The sequence below is a fragment of the Lemur catta genome, chromosome 1 (genome assembly GCF_020740605.2).
Source record: "Lemur catta isolate mLemCat1 chromosome 1, mLemCat1.pri, whole genome shotgun sequence".
In the NCBI taxonomy this organism is placed as follows: Eukaryota; Metazoa; Chordata; class Mammalia; order Primates; family Lemuridae; genus Lemur; species Lemur catta.
Genome location: NC_059128.1, coordinates 57,371,706 through 57,391,806, shown reverse-complemented (window position 1 = coordinate 57,391,806; position 20,101 = coordinate 57,371,706). Strand labels below are relative to the sequence as shown.

Genomic DNA, 20,101 nt, shown 5'->3' with positions numbered 1-20,101 from the left:
AATGTTAGTTCTGGATATTCCCCTGGAATACAAAAATTTTAGCTCCAGTAGATTCCAAGACACAGGCTGCATCTACTGAATGCCAAAATATCCTGAAGCAAAGTTTGCAATTCAGTTAATTATCCAGATGTTTTCTCCATAAAAATGCTGAACATCTGGGTATTTGTGCCCATACAGGTGATTGGCTGAGTTTGACCCTTTTCATCTGGTGGTTTGGCACGAGGAAAATATAGCCTTGGTGGGAGGGATTTTGTCTCTGTGTGATGATCTGCCAAGTTGGATAATCTACCTCTCACTCAGTTGCCCCTTGAAGCTAAAGATGGAGATAAGATTTGTCTCCCTCCTTTTAAGTAGGACCCACCCCAAACTCATTGCTTCTGAAAGTTGGCACAGCTCTAAGGAGACATCCAGCACGGCTGGAACGTTTTGGCTGTTAGTGAGTTTGCTGGGTAACAGCTAAATCAAGAAAGACATTGGGAAATAATAAAGAGAGAGATTTGGCATTTGAGGAAGGTTGAGGGAGGAGGAGAAACACTGCCAAATTTGATTATTTACTGTTGAGAATCCAAACAAGAGTCTGGTCTGTTAATGCTTTCTTGAAGAACATGTAAACTACTGGCTGTAGTACATAGAGTAATTCTGTTTTACGTGGAAACCAAATGATGGAAACTGAGCTATTGTTAACTCAGTATTAGTATTCTTGTATCTCATTGAAATCTCTGGTTTTGTAATAGCCTTTAATAGACTTTCAGCCTTGTCTTAATCTGTCTGGAATGTAGTATTGAGCATCTTCAATTTTGAAATTGGTGTGCCACCATGTTGTTAATGTTCTGTAGAACTGAAGACGCCACTGTTTGTTCTGCAATGCCCATGTTCATCTGTTTTATGCAGAGTATCCAACAAAGTTTAATAAGCCAGTAAGGAAGAAGGATGAATAATTAGTTTAAGCAGGTAAATGCTAATTAGGGAACTCCTGAAAAGCATCCATTATATAGTAGCTCAAAACACATTTTGCAGCCCTGGTTAGTGGTGTAATCCAAATTCTGTCAAGGCAACTGCATTTTCTGTAATTGAGATGTGTATGTTTGCTTTGCATAACAGATGGCTCTGTATGCTTAGACTGATAGCTAGGAAAATAATAATTGCATTATTCTGGCCAAAAGAATATTAGCTCTTGGGTTTTGGCCATTTCAGTCAGTCCTCCTGCCAGCACAGCATATGCACATATATGGATTGGATTTTCAAGGAAATTGATGCATCTGGAATAGTGTGGCCATCTGAAATATCATCTGTTCAAGAAAATTTTGGCTTTAACCCTGTGCTGGTTTCTCCTTAAAAGCAGTTTATTTTACTGCTTCTCTACTGTATCATTAAGTCAATCTTTTCCTAAAATCTGAGACAAATAATTGAGATTTCTACAGAATAAAGCAGCTATATAGATATAGTACAGTATCTGGCAACTTTTGTGCAGTTAAGTCCCTGCTTCGGTATGCAGTGGATTTTAAAGTGCCTACCAATAGTCAGCATCCTGACTTACCAGGGGCAGACCATGGGTGAAATGTGCTGTTGCCTTCTCCTGTGGTGGATGTGTTCAGTGCTGGCAGAAATTGTCAAATATGCAGCTATGAGACATGAGACAGAGGTCTTCATTTGGCAGCGTTACACAACTGAAATGATGAAAGGTAAATCAGTAGAAAGTGACGTGTGCATATACCAATTTATATACTTAGAGCTCAAAACTAAAGTTTAAGAATAGTTCTGGGTTCGCATGAAAATAAAGTGATAAGAGCATGGTATGTTTTTAAATGCCCAAACCATGAGGGGAAAAACAATCTGTGTTAAAACTTTAGGAAAGAGTTTTTCAACCCAGTTAAGGTTCTAAATCCTGATAGGAAAACTGAGATTCCTGAGATGTAACTCTTCAAATTTCTTCAGTGCTCTTTTTCAGTTGTGGGGGTTGTGGGGTGCTCAAGGGTGATATACGAAGTAAATATACTCTAAGTTATTCAACTAAGCATTTGCTCTTTTACAAATACACACACACACACACCCCCATACCTTTAATTAAATGCAAAGCAAATGCTTTGCTGGTGTTCTACACCTTTGGGTAAATTGTTATTCCATCAAATTCTAGATAGTGATTAAGTTTATGGTCTCTCCTTTCCTTTTTAAATATTTTTGTTAAATGGAGACAATGTGTAACTGTATCATTAAAAACTTGTCCAGTGAAATTTTTGAGGACTATTGCTCACATGCCAGTTTGGTAGTCAGAGCATAGCTGTATCTGCATTTCTAACTCTCAAGATATTTCTTCCTCAGTTTTATTTTCTTTCAACATGTAAATAAATATGGTGGCTTTAAAACGGCTTATGCTCAGGAAAGAATTAGGATTCTTTTTTGGCTCATGAGAAAACAAAGTAGGGAAACTTCTGCTGAGCTCTGTTACATAGCATGAGAAGAGAGAGCAGATTTTCTCTTCCACTGCATTGCGTGGAACAGCTGCTGGTGTACAGAGCGCTTGCATGCTGGGTGTTGTCTTTAAAGTGTTCTCATATTATTGTGATGATGGGAATGACGTGAACGATGATGATGTCTGAACCTCCTCAACAGCCCTTTGACTTTGCCCTTTTGATTTTATATGTAAAAAATACACATTTTAACTTAAACTCCAAGAAGTAGTTTCAGGTTATAGAAGTATGCATCGTTGACTTGCTTTCCTGTGTAAAAGTGATGCCCAGTTACTCACCTTGAGGCCTTATCTTAAAGGAAGATCCCAACATACTGATACTGAGTTTGGTTTGCATAGAGATTAAATGACTTCTTATACTGGTGACGGCATTCAGAGCTGTTAAAGACATTATAGCTGTTCTCTAGCTATAATGGAACAGGCAGAAGTGAAAATGAAGAAAGAAAACAATGAGTTTCCTAACACTGAAAATGTAGCAATGATACATAGCCAACTTTTGTGAAATCTTTTCCAAGATATAAAGGGTTTAATCACCAGAGAATCCAAAAGAGACTTTGCATGATAAATAAAAAGCATTTCTAGTTGATACAGGATTTAAAGCTTAGAGAAATATTTGTTGGCTTATACCCTCCTCTCTCCACGAAGGATTTGAGATAGCTTACATAAACACATATGATAAAAATAATGTCAAAATAGAACTAAGGACTAGGGAAAGAAAAAGATAAACAGAAGTAGGTAATCTATTACCACATAGAGGAACAGAAAAAGAGGCTTATAGGAAGGGGTACCAATGGGCTAATAAACCAGTTTTCACTGTGAGCTTCATGGTAGCCAAGGCAAAAAGGGAAATATAGTTACAACTATCAAAAATAAACATTGCTTCTTAAGGAAAGCAAAGATTTTCTGGAACTGAAAGCTAAAAGTAAGTCTCCCATAGGATTTCTTTAGAGGCTAACATGTAAATTATAACAAACTGATTTGCTTCTACTCGAGTCCACATTCACAGCAAGGCTGTAATGATGCACATCACATAGCAAACACAAACACATATATTACAAATGTCATAAACAGAGCCGGGTCCTCCCTCAGCCATGGGTGTGCTGCACACCACTTTGAGGGTGACATTCTGTTTTGGCATTGAGGCCTAACAGTAGCATTGACTGCTTTGGTGGTTTGCATGGTTTCAAATCAACTTTCCTTCACCCACACCCAGATCCTGCATTTTCTTCTAAGTCCCTCTGCGAAATTCAGCATTATAGTTGCCAGGGGCAGAGAACATGGGACTAGGTTAGCCAGGGGATGCAAATGGACCCACATCTTCCGAAAACACTTTTCCTTGAAAATGAGGTAAAGGATGATGATTCAGATGCACACCTATGCCAGCAAAAATGGTTTCAAGTTGGCATCAAGTCCTGTTTACAGCAAAATGGGACCTCGAGCAAACAGGAAGTCAACACATGTATGGTATGATACCATTAGAAAATGCCCTTCATGCTCACTAAAGCCTCTGTTGAAGTGTGTTCTGATCACCCTCCACTGCCTCCAGTGCCCAGCATGCATATAGTGAGTCACTTCCCTTCTTCTCACCAAGTGCCCACCCTCATATAAGACATTTCCTGGCTATTGTAGGCCAGCCAGAAGGTAGCTGCAGACAAGGTTACAAACTGGCTGGATTCAAGGCAGCTTGCTGAAAGGGGCAGGGTGGCTGCCCATATAAGAGCTAATAGAGGTGAAGGTGAAAAGGGGTAAATGGTTGTTTTAAATTTGGTCTTTTTTTTTTAAGCCTTGCAGATATATTTACCATAAATTCCTTTCCCCACCCTGTTGTTCATCTCCATATTTTAGATTTCTCTGCATTTGTTATATAGAATGGCAAATAAAATTACAGCTACAGCACACAAGTACAAGGTCAAATAAATGACAGAGCTCAGTCTATTTGTGAAGCTATTCTGAAAGGGAACCATGGTGCCAAATGTGGTTTATTTGAATAATAAAGAAGAATTAGATTCCCCTGATAACTTGGCTGAGGGCCAATAAATCACTGGAGGTTAAAGATGCTTTGCAACTGCCATGTCTTTCTTTTGCTTCTCCAAAGTGCAAGCCTCAACTCTTCCATTCTGTGTTTTTCAATGCAAATCAAGTTGAGGTTAGTATGTGGTTAATACTCTCGCTTCCATGCTTGTAAAAGATACATGTATTTCTTTAGTGGGGTGAAAAAAAGAAGATATTAGCTTTCCTTACAAGTTATTACTCTTGTCTGGCATCATCACATCCTAGAGAGCTGGAATATGAAGACAAAAAAGGTATTATTTCAACACAGCAGAGGGCTTACAGTGATGGAGCCAGGTGTTAGCATTTTTGCAGTTGGTGTTCTAAATTTATGCAATGCTAAGGTAACTGGGGTTCTTCTAATAAATGAATTCAAATAGTGCTTTATGGCTCCCACTATTTTAAAGTCTTTCAAGTAGGCATACCTTAATTTTTTAAAAAAGAAGAAAAATGTGTCATTCTCTGTAGCTTGTGAGCCCCGCTCCCCCCCCCACCCCCACAAGCAAGTCTGCATTTTTCTCCTGTACACTAATCATAAAAAGTTCATCACTTCTGAATGTAACAAAGAAAAATGCCCTTTGTATGTGGAAGCTCTGAGGGTTTGGAGACTATTGAGAAAATAAAAGTATCAAAATAATTCAGAAACAGTACAAGGCACAGTGGCACATTATCAATTTACAACATTTAAATTGATAAATGCTTGGTGGTGAAGGCCTACAAGGGCACTTTGAAAAGCAAATAGCGATCTGGTGAAGAAATTGATTTTTCCCCCCCGAAAATGACTGCATGATGCATCATTTGACTGCATGCTGTCCGAGTGCTTGACAGAGATAATCTCAGCAATCCCACGGGTGACCTTATCGTTCTCACCAGGGCAACTTTGTCTACGTTCTGACTTTGTGCATGTCAAGGTTCCTCCTGGCAGGATCCTTGGGGGAAAAAGTTCCTCTGTTCGATCCAGATATTGAACTGCTCACTCTTCCCACTCTTCCCCCTTTCCCTTCCACTCCTCCCTCCCAAATAGGCACACACGCCTCTTTATTTCATCCATAATTATGAATGAACCAGACAGAAGAATACGGCTCTGCACTCTGTATCTTTGTTGAAGCCCCCTACTACTTTGTAGTTCACATAGTTCTTAGGTGATAATCTATATTGGCAGGGATCATTTTATCTGAAAGAGCAGGATAATTTCCTAGCACTCTCCTATAGTGCATTGCTATCTTAAGCAAAATAGAAAAAACTAACCAATTTCTTCCCTGTACTGGCAGGGTTTTTGTTTTTTTTTTTTTTCCTCTCCTATAATCTTTACACAGAAATCCTCTGAAACTGTCTTAATTCACCCATGTTAGTTTCTAAGAATATTGTTCTCTCACCATCCAGTGATTCTAGGTATTTCTTTTATAACTTTAAAATTATGTAACAGTGACATAAGGCCCAGATAACATGTCACCCTGTGCTATTTGTCTTTGAATCCCAGTGTCAGTTTCTTTGTAGAGATTTGATGTAATCCATGAGGTTTCTTCAGGACCACTGTTATTTGGAAAGAATTGTTCTTCCAGAGAGAAATAATTGACACTTTTTTAGGCTTAACATTTTTCTGTTGATATATATGGACATGTGTATGTCTGTTGATCAGTAATCTTCCTGCCACACAGCTTGTCATTGATAATTACAATTCTTGATTAGCCACTTCTTGAAAGCAGCAAATACCCTGCCTGGTTTGGCACCCTGAAGCCACAGTCCCCACTGCCTTTTACACCCTCAGTTCACCATATTCAACCCCTTTTACCTCCTTCTTTCATCCACAACATTAATTCTGAGTGAACAAGACGTGCTTCCTTGCTTTTGACAAGATTTGCTGCAGTCTCATGCGACAAAAACCCAACACTCATTCCAGATTCAGAAAGTAGGATTTATAACAGCATTTTAATTTAATGTTGGATGTCGAACATATAAAGAGATCACAGTAGTACTAGAGCTGAAAATTGATGCCTTTTTTATTAGTGTCCTCTCAGAAGTGGGTGAGACGCTGTTTGTGCAGTGGAGCACAGAGCAGCACAGTCAGATGAATGAGGATATGCTATCTGCAAGGAATCATATTTCAAGCCACTGTCGGCCTCTATTGATGTGCTCAGAGTTGAAAGGTTATGCTAGTAAATGCCATTCGAATTTGCAGCATTAGAAATCGGTAGAATAATCTGCTGGCTGTCACTTTATGCTCACCCTAAATGCACTGTGTGAGGATGTTTTTCTTATTTTAACTCCAGATTAATTTCTTATTACCAGTGCATTTCTTTCTCTGTGCTTTCATCAGTGCCCAAATGGGGCTGATTTTTAACAGGTCTTCAGAGTAGACCAATATCTGCGAGAGAAAAGGAAAGAAATATGCATCATTGTACATGAGAATCATGTTATTCTTATTTATTCCTTTGAACATACTTTACCAGACAGTGAGGCTAAAACACAGGAAGTTTGTGCAAAGGGAGCTTTTCTTGTTAGACTGAACCACAGAATCTGAGGGTAATTCAAGATATGCTTACCATTTTCAAATGTACGAATTGAAGACCTTCTGCATTGCTTCTTAATTTCTGGAGTTCAAAGTGAGCAAGAGAAAAAGGAAGACAGAATATTCTTCCTTTTATGGATCAGAAGATCTTGAGTCAGAAAAAAAAAATACTTTGTAAGGAGCTAGCTCATTTTATTTGTGTGGATAAAACAGTATTTCCAGGTTCATTTTTGAAGTAGAGCACTGAGCAAAAGTAAGATTAAGAAAATTTAGTCATCATTCTAAGTCTGTAATTTATTCATTTTTAAATAATGAAACGGTGTTTTTCTGAATTAACCCATGTATTATTCATGCAGGCATTGGCAATGTAATGTCCCTGGTTTTCTGGAAAGCAATATACATTTCTTTGCCTGACAAGCAATATTTTCTATATGGTATTAATTTAATGGCTTATTTTATTATGCAAAGTTGGAAAGTAAAGATAATTTCTGTCCATAATGTAATGCTTATATAGGCAATATATGCAAAATAATACCTCTACACTTAAGCCAGCTATCCTTTCTCAGTTAGCCTGGACCCTATGAGAATGATGAGTGAATGCAAACTGCTCATATGAAGAATAAGAAATAACTTGACCTTCTGGGAAGGAGGTCATAAAATCATTAAATTCATGTGAAATCCAAATTTCATTTCTACACACACACATTCAATCTATATTGGGTTTTACCTCTTATATAAGAAGACATGGTTTTTATGACAGGAGTAACATGGCAACAATTTCAGTGATAATTTCAGTTGGAATATAATAAGGAAACTGACTTTAGGATTTTGCATACGTTCTAGAACTAGGCTGATAACCTGAAAATTGATGCTAGTTTTAGACAACAAATTCCTCCTGGCTTTTATCTTTCCTATCCCCACTCTCTCCTTTGGATGACTGTCTAAAGATGCAATCTCTTTTTCTTAGAATTATCATTTTTAAAGAGACTAATAGCAATTGTTTGAATCATTCAAAGTATCTTTTGATGCATTTTTGTATAAATATATATGTCTATTCACATGCCTATATAAATGTATACAATTGGTTTCTTTCTGATTTGGTTGTCATGCCGACTGCATTTTTGTCTGCAGATATAAATAATTTCCAAAATGATTCACTAAAACAGCAAACCAGGTTTTCCTCTGGGTGTCTCCTCCTCCTTTCTCAGCCTCCTACAGCTGCAAATTTACCACATTCGATAATAAGACAAAAACTTTCTCCGATGCTGTTAATTTTTAATGTACTGGCAGATTAAATCTATTACTTTCAATAACTATGCAAACTTTTTGAGAACAAAAAAATGTATGCAGAAAGAAGTTTTCCCTGGGAAGAAATAACATGGTCTAAGATTGGGTTTTTTCAGAGCAATTTAAGGCCCTTGGCAAAGGTAACAGAATACCTATGGGCCAAGTATGGCATTTGGTGATTCTCAGAAGTATGTCGGTAATACAGCATTAGGATATCAAATAAAGAATCGTAGATGTCATTTAGTTTTCACGCCTACATTTTGGAGAAGCCAAGTTTACATTAAGAAACATCCTCTCTTTTGGTCTTCTCTCCCCAAAGGAAGCAGTATTTTAGGGCCACAGGCTATCCCTTTTAGCACTGCTTTGCTATGGAAACAATAGAAAATTGGCTCTCCATTAGGGAAGAGCTAAAGCTTCAAGGAACATACACATAGGGGATGGTTTCACAGACCTCTAAGTTTTATTATCTTTCTGTAGACCTGTACGAGTTTGTTCCTGCTTTATTAGATACTTAAATCTGGTTCATCCAAGTCCCTAATTGTTAAACTTGATATTTTTTGGGAGCTTAAAAAACATTTGCAGTAAATGTGCTTGTCCATATATATAAGGGAGCCACAGAGAAATGTTTTCCAGAAAATAGGAATGATAGTGCTAGCTCAGATCCAGCTCTTTCCCTTGAAATGTACAGGCTTGCTTTGTTTTAAGAAATGTTAAGGCTAGCAGAATCACCAAATGACTAAATAGAAGATTATTTGTATTACAATTCAAATGTGGTATTTGTGTTGCTTTAAATGTTGAGCTCCTTTCTTGCCTTTAAATGTCTATGTAAAGAATTGTTACGTAATGGATGAAATCAAAAGGGGGTGAAGGAAAGAGAGAGGGACACAAAAATGAAAGTGTTCAGAGGCATTCCACTTTAAGATCAATCCGAAATAACAATGGAAAATGAGATTCTGTTGGCAGACAACTTTTTAAGAACCCTACGAGTAAGCATGAGTGTCTCCTTAGCCTCGCTTGCCAAGTGTAATGGGAATATTGTTTGCAACTTGGTCATCTGGAAAAGGAAAACATGATCAGACTGTTCACACTAGTGGTCCAGGATCATTTCAAAGTGCTGTGCAGCGTAGGTTTTGCATGCTTGTGATGTCCTATCCACATATTTGTGTGAATTAGAAAAGTCTACACATCCCTGAGGACCGAAGATGCAAATTCAAGGAAAATAAGAGGTGAGACTGAGAACCAATTCCCTGAAATAATAATAAAAAAAAACCATAATTTCTCCAGTTCATTAATTAAAATTGACATTGCAGGGTTTGCAAAGACCAGGAAAGGACCCTGCCATTCCACTACATTTCAAAACCTTTTCACTTGAGCAGACAAGTAAATCATGCAATTACTGGGACTCATTGAGCTCTTTAGTAAAAACACGGGCCTGCAGCCTTGGCTGTAGCATACATTGAAATTAGAGCAGTTGAACTGAAGATATTTCTAAAATGTCACAACTGCTCAGTGACACTGGATGATATGTTTATCCTTTCATTATCACCAAGAACACCTGGGGCGGTGCTCAGGAAATCAGATAGTGGCTTTTAAAATAATTATAAAAGAAGCATAGATTAGCAAGCTGAGGGGAAAACAGACAATCCTGAATCACGATGTTACTAATTTTGAACTGTTTGGGGGCATCAGCTTCCAAGTCACAACAGTGTAATAACTGACTGCAACTGTCAGCAGTACTGAGGAGAGAGAGTGCCAAGTATGAGTATTTCTGAAAAGCAAATGTTTCCTGGAGATGAAATCCAAGCATTCATTTTCTGTTTATAAAATTAAGGCGCTCTGTTGGTGGTGTTTCCTATTGTCAGTTTCTGGCTAGATCCTTTTGTCTGTTAGAAATTCAGTCTTTGGAGAAGCAGGAGAGAGAGCTCTGGACTGGCATCCAGGAGACCCGGTTCTGGTCTTGCCTCTGCTGCTAATCAGGCCAGTGACCTTGGAGCAGCCTGAATCTTCATTTTTCTTCAGTGTGAAAGGAAAGGGCGATTTCTCAGGCTCCTTCTTTAAAATTTGTGCTCTCTGCAATTCAGTGCTGGACATTTTTTCTTATGCACCGGGGTAGGGGTGGGGGAGGGGAGCCTGGAAGAAGTAGGCTATTTTATTTTTAACCTTCAAAGGAATTTAGTTGAGCAGATGCTACCCTGAACTAGTCAGAGTAGAAAAGAAATGATATGGCTTTTAAAGGGCACATCTAGCATATCTACTGGGGTAAAGTAATTCTGGCAATGCTTCAAAGGATATAACTTTTGATGGTAAAGTAGGTAGGCTATGGAATGAAATCACATATGGCAGGCTGTCAAAGTCTCCTACACTTTCAGTACATTTATATAAGTGCAAATGGAGGCTGCTTAGATGGAGTCCCTAGCAATTTCCTGCTAAGACTGCTTTCAGATTATCTGATATTATTTGACTAAATTATCTCTGTAGAAGCTAAGGACAACTTTTATGATCAAATATTTTGAAATTAGTTTTCCTCGTTGGCAGATTATCTGAAATATGAATTGCTCTCGTTTGAGCACTCAAAATTGAAAGGCTTTTGGTAATAGCAATTATATAAAAACAAGGGTACTGAAGTGCTGTATATCATGCTGAAGGGGATATGTTTATAGGTCAGTGATGTCAATAACTGGAGTTCTTGCAGATACCTCGTTGTTACCCTTTTATTCTAGGCTAATGCAAAGGACTGACTTTCTTTTTAACGAGGGTATTTCATTTTCTAGAATAAATACTGATTTTATTGACTGTAGACATTTAAATGTAGTCAATTCATATTTATTACATTTCCCAAACCTTTCACGGGGTGTTCTGAGGATCTAAAAACTAGCAAGTACACTGAAAACGTATAAAATTCGAAACAATTCTGAGGTATTATTGTCCGGTGATTGGCGCACTCCTGATGCCTTCTCTGTGAGATACTTCTATCATTCTATGGACCTTCTCTGTTCATAGTTATAGCCTCACAATTAATAATAATTCTAACTAACATTTATTAAGCCCTTACTATGTGCCAGGCACTGTCCTGAGTACTCTACATCAATTAAAGCTTATAATCCTAACTGTTGTTAGGCATAATTATAACCTCCATTTTATAGATAAGAAAACTGAGGCAAAGAGGTTAAATAACTTGCCCAAAGTCATACAACTGGGAAGTAGAAAAACTAACATCTAACCCCATCCCACTTGACTCCAAAGCACTCACTGTTAACCATTATTGCTAGCTGCCTCTGGACAGTTTTAGGTAATTAGCATATAGAATTATTCAAGTTTTATGGGTTAAGAGAAATTGAGACTTGGAGCAATTAAGCATCCTGCTCAGAACCATACAACAGTTATTCTCACAATGTCAATGAATATAAATGAACTTCTGAAAACATTGGTAAAGTTACATGCATATACCCAAAAATTCTGATATTCAGATTATTTGAAATGTTCCAAGATTTAATAACAAGGCCCAGTAATCGATGATAAGGCTGTAAACTCAGGGCACTCATGATATTCTCCACGCTTTTCATTGTATTCATGCACGTCTGCCTTCAGCCAGTACTTAACTGAGTGACCTACGTGTGCCAAAAACTGCTAGAAACTGAGGCTATTGATGACTAAGGCATAGTTGCTGCCCTTAAAGACCTAATGGCTCTGAGGCCCTAGATGTGGCAAACAAGCTATAATGACCTACATATAGTAGGTCTCAATCATTTTAACGAATATTGAATGTCACATGTTACACTAGAGAGATCCAGTACAAATCATGGAAACAGTGTGGATGAGTAACTCTGCCTGGAGAAATTTATGAAGGATTTACTGAAGAGGTGACATTTTAGGTCAGGCCTTGATGGTCATGTTCCTTGTGGGAAAGGGCGAGTTGATATTCCAAGCAACAGGAGACATATATGCAAAGTTATTTCTTATGGCAAGAGATAAGTCTGGAAAGTTAGAACTGGGCCAAATTGGAAAGGGTGTTGGAGTGAACTAAGGAAATTGGACTTTTCCCTTTAGACCCTTGGGAGCGATAAAATGTTTTAAAGGGGAATGTGCATTATTAGATCTGTGCTTCAGGCAAAAAAGATAATAATAATTCTGGCTAAAAAAAAAAGAAAATAGAGGACAGAAGGAATCCTTCAATTAAAAGACTGATAAATAGTCCAGGAAAGAGATGAAAAGGGATTATGAGAGGGCACACCAGTAGAAATAAAGAGAACAGGATAGGTTTGAGAAGGTTTTTTCCTGGTAAGAGCAACGCCTTGGCGGCTGATCAAATGTAGTGAGAAGCAAGAAAGAAGTAAGTTTTTAAAACTTAGTTTGGATTTGAACATGTGGCATTTGAGAAACTTGTGGGACATCTGTTGCATAGACAGGCTTCAGAGCTTGAGAGAGGCTGGGTTCAAAGTTTCAGGTTAAGAAGTGGTTAGCATATAAATTATACCTGGACCCAAAAGAATTAGATGAGATTTCCAAGGAAAATTTGCAGTTCAAGAAGGAGGGAAAGTGAGCTGCTGAGAAGGCAACCCTGAGAAAAACCCCAATTTACTGACAGGCAGAGGAAGAGAAGGTAGCATATAAGAAGCAGCACAAATTATTGGAAAGTGATCTAGCAAGTATCCTCCTCAAGGAAGAAGCATGAGAAGTTGTCATTAGGAAAGTCAAAGAAAAATAGATTTTCGGGAAAGATGTGGTCAGGTGTCAGAAAGCTAAAATATTATAAGGATAGAAAATAAGCCATGGAACTCATAAGTTTAGAAGCGTACCAGTGATTTGAATATCATCAGTATCACTAGTGAAAGCTGAAGCCCAAACACAGAGATACTCACATACCCAGCAAGTATTGGCCTCTCTTGCAAGCAGTTTGGTAGTAAAGGTGGGGGTGAGGTGGGTGGAGGGAGCAAGGGGGAGATGAAGGTAGTTTGAGGGAAATAAAGGGTTGATGGATCTCATTTTTAAGCTGCAGCAATTTTAAGTTGAGAAGCTGGGGCATACAGAAAAAGATATATTAAAGATTTGGGAGAGGGATAATCATTGGACTCAGGTCTCAGAAGGATAAGCTTGGTAGTGTGAAAGGGATGAACCTGAGGATTAAATAGGGATGTCTCTTACTCTTCTGCTGGAGAGAAGCTGGAGAGTGGAGTTTGGTGGAAGGTAGAAGTAGGACAGGAGAGAGATCAGTTTTGAGGGAACTCATGGTGTCCCTTACCTGGTAAAGGTGGGACCAGAACAAGACTATGTGGTTACTTTTGCTAGGATTAGTCAACCTTGGTCCATCCACACAGTAATGCAATGGACAAAGATGCCAAAGTACCAGTGATGCCAGGCATGAGGAAAGACCAATGCAGGAAAGGCCAGTCATGGGCTAGGGCCAGAATAATTCTGACCCTTTTCTGCCAAACCTGATGGAGGTCCTGTCCCTGAGACAAAACCCTGGGAAATTCTAGGGGGAGTAATGGATGCCATTGTGGGCACAGAAAAGGAAGCAAATGCACTAAGATGGTAAGACTCCAAGATTCACAGATTGTATTCATTTCTCCCCCTATTAACATCTGATCGTTTGTGAAGAAAGGAAAAAACTGCAGAAAGTATCTTCTGTAATATTTTAAACTTTGAAATACTTCCTTTTCTGTGTCCCTTAAATCATATATTAGCAGCCCATATGATGGGTACTTTTGCCAGGTCTCTTTATTTGCCGGTTTTTCCATTTGTCCTTAATGTTTCTCCAAATGCAAGGCTCCCATCTTCCTATTGCACCTTATCTCTTTCTCCATGCAATTAGGGCATAATTGGTAAAGAGAATATTCTTTGAGAACAATACAGTCCTTCAGTAAGCTCTTGGTAAGAGAAGTGATTTGTTTGTTTTGTTGTTTGGAGTTTATTTTATGGTGAAAATTTTTAAAACATCTTTGGGCTTTTACAATCTATTTCTAATTATATTTTTTAACTGTCAGTGATTATAAGACAGAAAATTATTGAATAATTATAACTAGATCTATCTACCATAATGATGACTGGTTTCATAGCAAAGTAGATGACATAGAACATGTAAATTCAAGATCTTGAGAATGTGTCTCAGTACTGCTTTTTGCTTCTCAAGAAAGATAGAAGGAAGGAAATAAGGAGGGAGGGTGGAAGGAGAGAGGAAACCAAGAGAGAATAAATTTGTTCTTTGTGGCCTCCCACCCCCTTGTAGCCCACTTCAACCCTTAAGTTACCAAGTACAAACCTGTGGCAAACAGGGATTTTACAAATATTTAAATGGAATGTGTAAAGTAAGCCATGATCTATGCCTGCTTGCAAAAGTGGGCCTATTAAATGAAACAAATGCCATCCGTGTCTGTTTCCAGCTGAGGTTATAATGTGTGGGGTGGTTGTAGTGCCAAATTCCCTTTACATTCGGCATCATAAACCACACTGTTTATAGTACCATATGAATTTGTAGAGCTGATTGTTTTATTATATTTGTGTGTAAATTTTTCATCCCTTTCGGTTCCACCACCATTCTTGGAGAATACAGGTTTTGTGCTGATACGATGTTTCCTAGCCCTAGGCATGGCCTACCCCTACTACTGACTGTAATTTACTTTTTGGTGTCTGTCGCCTTGAGCTTGCCTTCTGACTAGCTTGTTGAATGATGTGCTAATCCATTATATTTTTCAGACAAGTGTATCGACCAGTATAAACAGACTGGAGGGCACAAACCTAAATGAAAGCTATACTTCCCTGAATCATTTAAAAAGCTACTGCTTGGTGGCAGTGCGAAATAACTTGGCTGTGTACATTAAGTAAAGGAGAGGGAGATCTCACTAAATAAAACAAAAAATTGAAATATCCCTGCCTGCAGGATTTGTGCCCAGGTTTCAAACGTTCACCTTTATTTACCTCTATTGTTTTGACATGATGATCAGAAAAGGCCACTTTAAAAATGCCCTCTTCTGTACAAATCAGCTTTTAGCATCTCCTGCCATTTGTGAGGCATTCTTCCCCAATCCCGGGTATCTTTCACAGGAAATGCCATACATTGGTGTAACATGTTTACACAAATAAAGAGAAGAATGTAGGCACTCAGAGGAATTTTAGCAGAAAAATTAAGCCTTAGATGGACCCCTTGTAAGTCTTTCTCTTTGTCAAAGATGTGGTAATGGATAGCCAGATGGGTCGAAGGAAAATGTTTCAAATTAATCTTTCTTAAAAAAAAAAAAAGTGTCAGCAGGACCCAAGCTTTTCAATTTGCAAGGTCAAAGCCACGAAGTAAAGATTTACCTGTCCCAATATGAGTGAAGATACTGTAGCTTATGAAACTTCTGGTTGGTATATTCAAATCTAACCTAGCATCAAGTAACATTGTGGAAATGTAGTATTCTTCAATTAAAATTACAACTCCACCAAGGCAAAGCAATTCCCTGATGATAAAGACGGGCTCAGTTTTTCCCTGGGCGCCTTGTATGCATGTTACTTTTACAAATAGTTATACTGGCAATTAATTACTCACATCTCTTCAGATTACCAATATCAAAACTATAAACCCATTCTTCCCAAATCTCTCGCTCTGCCTCCTGAAATTTGTGAGGCTTAGCATGATCTGTTTTTCACATTTATTTTATCCTTTCTCATTCGTTTTATTCTGGGCCTGGCCACCATCCTTTTAGGGACAGAGGAAATTAACATGTTGTTGGACAAGATTGCCAGTGCAGGTCTGGAGCCATTGTTCTGTGACAGCTTAAATTCCAAACCTGCATATGCACTGACCTGTGTGAGGAGAATTGGCTAATAAATCCTTTCCCCAATTCCAAAGGCAAATAAAAAGAACTCTTTGTGGCCACACACAACCCATCTTTGATCTCTGGGGCAGTATTTCTCAGTCTTGTTCCATTTTGAACATACCACCTGGTATCTGGAATTCACTTCTGGGCCTTAGACAACCTGTGGGGTTAGCATACTCCTTCTTGTTCTTTCTAAGGGCAATTACTGCATGATCACAGCTCCCTTTGCTGCTTTGAGAATTCTAAATCCACGCTTCCTTTGCCTCCTTTTCTCTTCATAAGTCAGAAGAACTACCAATACCCATCTTTTACTCACTTGGGTTTGGCCAATGGGGCCAGTAATCTATCCTACATTTTTAAAAAGAGCCACGAAAGGCCTGGCTTATCATAGAAACTACGTAAATATTTGTTGACTGACTGAATATCCTCCATATTTCATGGAATATTCTGCTCCTATGAATAATCCTCTAATCAGGGGTTTTCCAATGGGGCAGTCAATTCTGAAGTTTGTTTCAATATTCCGCTGTAATCAACCAAGGGGAGACATGACTAGGATCAGATGTCATTTAGGAAGACTGGTTTTACTTGTCCACCTTATTCATCATCTAATAAAACCAGAGCTTTAAAAAAGGGATTATCTTTTCTCATAGAACAACACATTAAAACAATGAAAGGGAATTCAAATATTATCAGCATTTACATAGTAGGAAGTGGGAATGAACTTACATTTCTTGAGAACTGACTAACATGCTAAGCTTAATGTTAGCAGCATGAGCATTAATAACAGCAAGTTATACCTATTTGAGCAACTATGTGCCAGAAACTATGCTGAACCCTTATACATGATATCTTATTTAGTACCCTCAACAATCCTAACGAGGTAGATTCTCCTATCATCCCAGTTTTATCTGGAGCAACCAATACCAGATAGAAAAAGAGCTCTCACCTCCCTGATAGAAAAGTGAAGGTTTCCGAGCAGGCTTTATGGGGAAAATGAATTCTAGGGTGTGTTTCAAATGTAAGTCCTTTTATTCACATATCTTGGTAAATCAGACCCCATACCAAAATAAATAAATAAATGCAGAAATAAATCTCTTCTGGGTTTAAATAATAAACCTTTACAACTAGAGAAGCATCATATTTTATTGGATGATTTGGGATGGGCAGTTGAATGATCTACAGGATCTCAGTATGTGACTTGACAGATTTCATATTTCAGTTCCTTGGTATTTTCACCCGTAAAACAAGAATAATTATTCAGGGTCTCTATATATTATAATGAAAGATGATAAAGATTGATGAAATATGGATGCATAGAATGAAGGATTCAGAATAAATGTACTCCTGAGTTCATGGATATGCTATTTATAATAACAGAATTTTCCTACTCAGAAATAGTTTCCCTGTTCAGTTGTACATTTAATTATGAATCATCTTTTACTCTTTAATTTGACCAATATGTATTAGGCATCTTCTCAGTAATACTACGGGGAATAAAAAGATGAGCAAGTTAGCCTTAGACTAACTTTGAAGGCTGCCAAAGTTGAAATTAAAGGTCTTGTATCTACATGAAGCCAAACTTCAAGGAAAAATGGAAAAGTTCAAGCAAAAATACAGATGTTTCAAAACATCTGGATGATTGGTATCCTGTAGTTTTACCATATGGATCTCCTACAAAGTTCTTCCATTTTATTTCAGGCTTTCAAAATTAATTTGAAGTTACATTTTTGTGCTTTATAGACCAACAATTTTACTAACATACCTTTGTCAGTCATAAAATACTAAACCTCTACTTGGTGGTCTTGAAGCTAAGGTCACAATGTTTATAAACCCACTTGAAGCGTTTGGTAACAGTTTTTGTATATTTAAAATGTTCTAGGATGTAGGATTTGACCATTGGACAAACCAAGTAAATGCTGAAGGGACCTAAGTGCAAAGCAGCTAGAGGCAAGGTAACCCAGCATCCTGGATGGAGATTTCAGAGCAACCAACCCCTTCTTTATTAATTGGGCAAAACATAGAAGCCACCAATGGTGTGATGTAAAATCTGGTATCTCAGATACATTAGACAAAAGTCTTGTTTGTTGTGAACCTAATCCTACACATAATAATTTCCTTCTAAGATGACCCCAGGGCAGAAGGGGGAAAGAGAAATAATTATAGGGGAACTGTGTGACGCCAGATGGCAGGTGTATTTGAAAGGCCTAACTATGACCTGTGGGCTTTAAAGGCTGGCGAGAGCCTTTTGCCAACCCATCCACCCTGGCCTGAAGACTTACAGCCATGGTTGTTATCCTGAGTCCCCCCGGGCACTGCAGAACCAGGTGTGGCTGCCTGCTGCCTCATTTCTTTACAACCAAGGATATAATCTTTATGACTATAAAAAAAATCACTCAGCTCACTCTAAGTTTTCTTATTTAGAAAAATCTCATTTTTATTCTTGTCTGCGGGAAGCTCTAACTCTGACTTAGAACTACCATGCCTTGTTTCCCTTTGTTGGTCCCCCCACCCCAAGTGCCTTGCATTCCTTTAATTACCTTCCATCAATATTTGGAAGAGCTGGTTTTGAAGAAATCTGCCCCCCTATCCCCGCTAAACATGTTAATCCATTTATGCTTCTAAACCCAAGTATTCATCCCACACATCAAAATATGTGAACCTTAGCAAGATAAAAGCTGTCCAAACCTGATTTTGTTTCTACACAGATGGCTATAAACATGACACTGGGATATTAGTCTTGGCTTTTCTTGACAGACCTGAAAATTGGCCATGCAGAACTGTTTAAAATTGGTAGGAAAAACTTACCCTGAAGTTTATTGTTGATGAACACAAGAGAAAACACATAATTAATGGAAATGGATGTCAGAATAAAGAAAAATGTGTTATCCACTTCATTTCTGAGTCCTAGCCAAAGGTGTTGAATAAAGCTAATATTTTAGAGGTGAAAGGGAACTTTTGCTTATTTTAGTGAAGTAAAAATTTGTGCTATACTTTACATGTGTAGTAATTAATTTATACCCTGACAAGTCTTTTCATTAAAAATACATTTTTTTAATTACAAAAGTATCATACAACAAAAATTTGAACAGTATCTGGACTAACAAAAAGAAAAGAAAATACCATATCCATTTAGAAAAACATATTATACACAATTTGATGTGTATCTTCTCAGATAGTTCACTGTGGATTTATATTTACATACGCTCATTTTATGTTACTGCTTTGTGGACCTTTTTTAAAAATTAAAATATCACAAGCTTTTTTCAGTATTAATAAATATACTTATAAAGTATTGTTAATGGCTACATAACATTTCTTTCTGTAGCTGTGCCATAATTTATTTAACCAGGTTGAACATTGAGGTCCTTTCCAATTTTGAATACTACATACTATGTTTATTTTGGTGAATATCCTTGCAGCAAAATTTTTATATATGCACCCATTATTAAAATTTCAGGATAAGGTTCCAGAAATCTAGCCAAAAGGACAATATATTTTAAATGGTTGTCATACATTTAGCAAAATTATTCTTGAGAAAGATGGTACTAGTTGACTTTCTTACAGCACTGTATTAGATTATCCATTTCCTCACACCCTGGACAGAACGGAATTTTTCCTTAAAATTTTTTTTTAATAAATTAAAGGTGAAATGGCATTTTCTTATTTTATAGGAGGTTCTCATATCTATTCTAAATTTGTTTTTTTTTCTTTTTTTTTATTTCAGCTTATTATGGGGGTACAAAAGTTCAGGTTATATATATTGCCCATGTGCCGCCCATCCCCCTGAGTCAGAGCTTCAAGCGTGTCCATTCCCCAGACAGTGCGCCTGGCACTCACCATGTAGTTATACCTCCATCTCCTCCCCTCACTCCCCACCTCCCCGAGTCAGCACCTTCAAACATGGCCATTCCCCAGACAATGCACAACATACTCATCATGTAGGCATACACCCATCCCCTCCCCCCACCCCCCGCCTCAGTCTGATATCCAATT

At 37.8% G+C, this 20,101-nt stretch overlaps 1 protein-coding gene across 8 annotated transcripts in view; it reads left to right on the top strand.

Annotated features, from left to right (window-relative positions):
* Positions 1-20,101, top strand: part of NPAS3 (neuronal PAS domain protein 3) — an 833,226-nt gene that overhangs the window by 599,795 nt on the left and 213,330 nt on the right. The window lies entirely within an intron of this gene.